Source organism: Onthophagus taurus, chromosome 2 (genome assembly GCF_036711975.1).
Source record: "Onthophagus taurus isolate NC chromosome 2, IU_Otau_3.0, whole genome shotgun sequence".
NCBI lineage: Eukaryota > Metazoa > Arthropoda > Insecta > Coleoptera > Scarabaeidae > Onthophagus > Onthophagus taurus.
Window position 1 is genome coordinate 22,105,297 of NC_091967.1, and position 6,731 is coordinate 22,112,027.

The window sequence follows — 6,731 nt, forward strand, 5'->3', positions numbered from 1 at the left end:
CATCTGAGCGATAATACCATGATGTTTACGAATGATGCTTGAATTCAAAGAGTGAGCATTTTTACAGCTTCGAGAACTTTTCCTTTTATAATTGTTCTGACTGTTGATTCCGATAGATTAAACTTCTTTGCCAATTCACAAATTTAAATTTTTACATCGAATTCTTTGATAATATTAAGTTTACATTCTAAAGATAATAATTTTCTCTTCTTTTTTGATGCAAATGAACCAGTATCAGTTCTACTTCGTTTGGATGACATAGTTACAGTCCATTCACAGCCAGCCCAGTGTTGGTAAACGTTTCCGCGCGCAACAAACACGTCCGAACCTGTCGTAAAGCCGATCACCATGTGTTGTGGTGGGCGGAGTGGGGGAATCGAGTTGAAATCGCGTAACTCTTATTTTGCGGTAGTATGTGAAGTATTTAGTTGTGATTTTTTTAATGGTGTTTGTTTGGGAGTAGCTCAACCCAACTTGTGAAAATATGATTGAGCATTGACCATTGATACCTTCGTTTTATCGGAATTCACAAGCTAGATTAGCTATATCTCACGACTAAGTGGGTTTACTCGGGCTTCCGGTTACTCGATTCGCTAGTCCTCCGGGTAAATTGGTGTCATCCATAAAAATAGAATCCCATCACGAATGATAACGCAATCCGCTTCGACAACGTCGATTTCAAGATAATTTTATGAACTTGAGGGTTACTCGGTTCATCCTCAGTTGGTAGAGATAATGCTTCGGTGGTACATTATGTAAGATGGCTCTCACTTGGTCTTTTGTAAATTTTGGGAATTGTCGAATCGTAATCCACCGCTTCCCCGACGAGTGGATTGACACTTTCAAATGAGTGGACATTCGGCTTCTTAGTTGCTCACAAGATAAATTCGGTGATGGATTCAATGTTGACATTGCGGTGAATAGTGTCGATCCTCACATACCAAGGTGTGTCGAGAGCCATACTGAGCACCCGATTTTGAACAATTTGATGTCTCTGCATATGACTGTCCTTAACTTTCGCCCAGACTACAGGTCATCATAAGTCTTGCCGAGTTTAATGTTGCGAGTAGGATCAAGCTTACTTCATCTGTTAAGCATCTGTAGTACAGCAAGCATAGCTAGAACAATCAGCACTGTTGCGCGCGAATTCTGCCGGCGTGTATATGAGGACCTCAAGATAACCGGGCGTCCAAAATGACTCTCAAACACTAGATTTTGTGGTTCCAAGGGATGACTCGATCGAAGATGGTAAACCGTGCAGGGTTAACGTACAGTTTTTTTCTTCGTCCTGTGCTAGAGAAAAGCAACTGTATTTTCCAGGTTGGGTACCACGTCTCCATCTCTTGCTGAATCGGTTGGAGTCTTCTTACGATGGTACCTAGCTTCCGCGGTCGGCTGAAAATGCAGACGTCGCATGCTTACATCGTAAAGTTAATTTAGAAAGTTCTTCCGCATAAGAACGACCAAACCACCAAACTAGTTATAGCATACGAGACGGTATGTCGGCCTGGTGCATTTTGAATATATGATTGAGCAAATCAGTTGCGTTAAATATTTACTGTTTATAAATAAATATTTATTTGTCTCATCCATAAAATAAACCAATTCACATCGAACATAGAATTTGTTCGCATTTTGTCGTGTACCAAATGTATCCGTAGTCCATAATCATCATAAAGACTTTGAACGAGAGGCGTTTTACAGAGAGGGTATTTTTCCGTCTGCATCCTTGCAGCTCGGCGTCCATATCAGTGATAGCAATTTCAGTGCCACGATTATTTGACGTTTTTTTTATTCGCGAAAGTTCCAGACTGCAAGTATCCCATCCTCGTCGACAAATACAATAACCGACCGTAATCACTTATTTTTAAAAAGAGTTTATTTTTAAGTACAAGATCACTTTTACATTAAGTTAATGGAATAGATGTGAGTCGTTAAGAAATTGATTAGTAATTAGACTACATTATGTATTTGTGTCTGATTGATAATTAAAAAAGAATAATAACCAAAGAACAAATCTATCACTTCTGAAATATTTTCTGCAATTCTTGAAAACACCAGAATTTTCCAAAAACGTATTTACTTTAAAATCGATATCATTTTGGGACCAATATGTTGTTGAACACGTTTCGTGCGTTTTCCAACGCACGAAATCTTCAAGATCGCTGCTTTCAGATTCACTTATAATTAGTAAAGTTTTCTTTTTCTGTTACTTGAGAAGTTTGAATCAACACCTTCACATCTTATAACTTCTCTGTTGAATTTTTTTTTGTTAAAAATTTACAACAGAAAATGATAATCGAAACAGAAACGTATATTACGTCAACTGCGCCTAGTTTTCGAACAGAAATAACGTACTATTACATCAACTGTAATAACAAATAAAGATTTTAGTTTTAAAAGTTTAAAAATACTCGGTTGAAGTAACGTTATTTTGAAAGTTAGTTTTGTAAAAATGTTTGTTGTGAAGTTTTTACAAGAAATATAAATTAGTTGTAGAAGCCTTCACTTTTAAAGGTGGATACGTCTTTATATACTTCGTATATACGAGAAAGTAAAAAGCTTCGGTCTTTACAGCAAAATTACTTTTGTACTTTATAAGGTACGATAAGGTTCGCTATAGCAACTCATTTTCTTTGATACTTCGACGTCAAAGGAAGTTTACAACAAAAAAATTCTCTTATATTAAGATATAATTATTACAAATAATTAGCACGTATATTTATGATTGTGAAAGAGTCGTTTGTTAATTTATGATGTGGTTAATTATGATTATAATTCAAATATAATGTAATTTTAAAAGTAGATTATAAATTATTAAAGTAAAGCTCAATGCATACGTTTATTTGAGTATATCTTTTTGTAATTTTGCGTTATACGGTTTTAATTATTACATTGATTGATCTCGACCAATTTAAATGACTCTTTGAAATTGTTGTTGAAATGGATCTGTTTCAAATCGAGTTTTTTTTATTACAAAACTCAATGGTTTCGGTTGAATTCACTGTGAAATTTGTTAGCAGAACATGAGGGCAGCAAGATTGTGTGTGTGTGCAGGCCAGACAATTGAGACGATCTTTTCAAGAAGTTTCAGGACCGATCGGGCTTTTAAGAAACGATAACGGGATTTCGTCGAACATAGAGATGTATAATAAATTAGATAGAGAACTCGGTGGTGGTTTGTGCCGACGTCGGCAATCCATTTCCTTTATTGACCACCGCTACGCTTCGATCGAGTAATGTAAATAGGTTTAAAAATCTGAAAACGAGAAATCGAGTACTTTCTTGAACACTTTTGTTCGATTAAAGAAAATGTTTAGATTTTTTTAAATGTGCAGTAAGTAATATTAAAATAAATGGGTAATTTTGGGTTTTTATTTAATTTTATCTTAAATTAGATGTACAAAAATTCGATCTTATAGTTTTAATGTTTCTACCGACCTTGAATTCATTTCGACCATTTTTATCAGTACGTTACAAAGAATGAAACAGATGAGCATGTCTCAACTACTAAATCGACCCCGATTGCTAGGTGGATTCGAGGCTACTGCTTCTACAAGTTCCACAATTGATTGGTCCTTCGTTCCGAGTATTAACCCATGGAATATCCAATTTTCCAAAAATAAAACGTTCAAACAAGTGACTGAATTTTGTAGATATATACTTATGTTATAACTTGGAAAGAAGTTACAGTACATGAGTTTCATACTTTTTTAGGATTGCTTTTACATATGGCCTAACATTATTGGAAGGAAATTTTATTATCTTATTTTTCCGTTAAAAATGCGTAGTAACCGATTTTTGATTATTTTGCTTTGCATATACTTTCAGGCAAATACAAAATCTATCGACTCACAACCTCAGGATAGCTTATTCAATATAAAACCTGTACTAAAATAATTCAATCAAAAATGGAAAAAATGGGTGCTGTGGAATAGAAGTTAATGTACAGCCAATACATAAAAATAAAAAGCACAAATATGTATATAAAAAATATATTTATACGTATATACGTATTTTTAATTTTGTGCTTAAATGTGGTTATACTGGTAGATGTAATTTAATTTACAACCAGTAAACCTCACAATCACTAAAAATCAGAATGTTGAAGAAAGAAATGAGAACGGCGCCCAAAAAGAGACAAAATCAGAAATTCAAATTAAAATCCACAGCAAGATAAACTAAATCTAAACTTTTTACTGCTTTTGTTGTTTGTATTTACCTGTATTAGAATACGATCCAATAATTCTTCGATATCAATAATTCTATTGATAGTGACAGGAATGTAATCGATAAGTTTGTTCGTAAAGTTTACGTTGCTAGATTTTCCTTCGTTCATCTTTACTCGCCTTATTTTAGCCCATTCGTCAATTTGGTTTATAGCACTCTGTAGTTTTTGAATCGCTTTTCTAACACGTTCGCCCACCACCGATGCAGCGGTGCCAAAATATGAGTGCAAAACAAGTAATATCTAACACTGAAAAACCATCCTTTTGAATATGATTGACACTTTCTTTATATCTAGAGTACTTTCAACAATATTAGAGACTCTATGTGCTTGTTGGATAGGTGTGTGACCGCTTCAAAAATCATACTGATGTGACTGAATGATGTTTCTTTCCTCCTGAGTTGATGTTAGAATGTTTTGGGTACCATTTTTTCAAATATTATTCAATTTTATCTTATTGTTTTGTGATTGCCTGATTTAGATATCATCACAACCTCTGCTGCTTTCGCATGATCTCATTTTGTAGGTCGAAAAGTCTTCTTAGATGATCAGCAAGAGTTATGTTTTTTGTGAGGTGTTTTTTGCTCAAGATTTATCTTCTTTTCTTATGGGAAGAGTATGCATTCTTGGTCACTTCAGATTTTGAGTGCTTTTCCATAATGAATAGTCAGTGCTCGTGTCATTTGCTAGTATGTTTAGATAGGGAATAGTTTCCACTATTCTAGTACAAATTGTACTACAATACTCATGAGAGTATTAATCTTTTGCGATTGTGCCGTTTTTAGTTTGAACTTTGATTGATAAAACCTTTAGGGGTACTTCCTCTCCTTGCACTATTTTTGGTATGTATCGCGTTACATACAGTAACACGTAGTTTCGAATAGCTTTGTTTTGTGAAGTACGTTTCTGAAACGAGACATATATCAATTTTATAGATTATTAGGGCAGCACATTCTATGTCATGACACGAAGACTATTGACCGTTTGTTTTCTTTTTTATTAGTGGGCTTTTTGTTTGTTGAGTTTTTCTAAGATCAATAGCAATTAGACTAGCCGTTGCTTTGCATGGTTTTGAAGTTGGCTTTGTCTTTGCTACGTACGCAAAGGATCGATAACTGGTGACCTTTAGTGCAGGTATTATTTTGATTTTCTAATTTCTTATATTTTGTCGTTCTGGGTTGGGTTGTTAGATAGTTAGACTGCTACTTTGTAGCCTCTATAACTGACAAACTGCTTTTTGCTACAATTGTAGTATTTTGGGTGGACGTTGTTGTCCTTTGGACATTTCTCAATAATATGATCTCTAGCTCATTTGGCGCGCTTTGGACTTTTGTGGCTCCAACCTTGACAGTTGTTGCAATGTTGTTAATGAAAATATTGCATTAATTTACTATCCAGTTTGTATAAATATAGAAAATGTTTGAATATCTTGCTTAGCACGCTGCAATGATCTTCGTAACAGGCGAAATGAATAATTTTGATAGCAGTCCACATAGAACAACTATAACAGAATTTCCAAATTTCCTCTCAGTATTATAATGTAGTACGCTAGCTGCTCCACATGGTATGAATATGTCAAGTAGTTGATAAACTATTTCTTCACTTTGTTTAGTAAAAGATATAGATTTTTGATTTCTAATTCTCTTTCAGCATTCTAGTTCTGACGCAATGACCAATTGCAAGATGAGCTTAATAATGTCGTCAAAACCAACGGTAAGAATATCAAATCTGTTTAGTCTTGGTAGATTAAGTCCTGTTTTTTGCTTACCGCTTACTTTTTCTTTGGTAATATAAAAATTATTATCAGCGATTTTCTTGCTTGGTCTTTCGTGACAGCTTAAATTTTTCATAAAGGAAACAGTATTAATAATTTTTATACAGAACGATTTTATTGGACAGATATAGATTATTTAACAAACAAAAAAAATTGAGCAGGTATTAAACTCGCAGATAACCCATAAATCTTTTCGCTTACCATTAAGTGTAACACATTTTACATTTTTACGTTTTTAGATAAGTTATATTTTATAAATCAGCAGTATGACAAGTATAAATATCTGCTCTATTACTTTATTTACAAATTTTACAGGAATCCCAATAAATTTTTTAAATTAAATTTTTCGAGTCAGATGAATAACGATTTGATTTTTAGACAATGTATTTTTTTAACGTGACTTATGATTTTGATTGGCAGCGGTCAACTGGGATGAATTTAATACTTGAAATTGATTGATTTAGGGAAGTTTAGAGTATTTATGGTTACTGTTTCATTTGAACAATAAATTATAACAAAAAGTGTAACTACAAAAGAAGCATATCATAACACCGATTTTAAAATGTAATTAAAGATTAAAAACTGAATCGAATTATGATATATGTTGCACACTACTGCATTTCGGGGGTAATTCAACATTGACCACCATTTATTGACCAATTAACGTCATCAATCATAGAATTAAACGACCGATGACGCGTTCGTGCGACCACCAATGCGTTATTATAA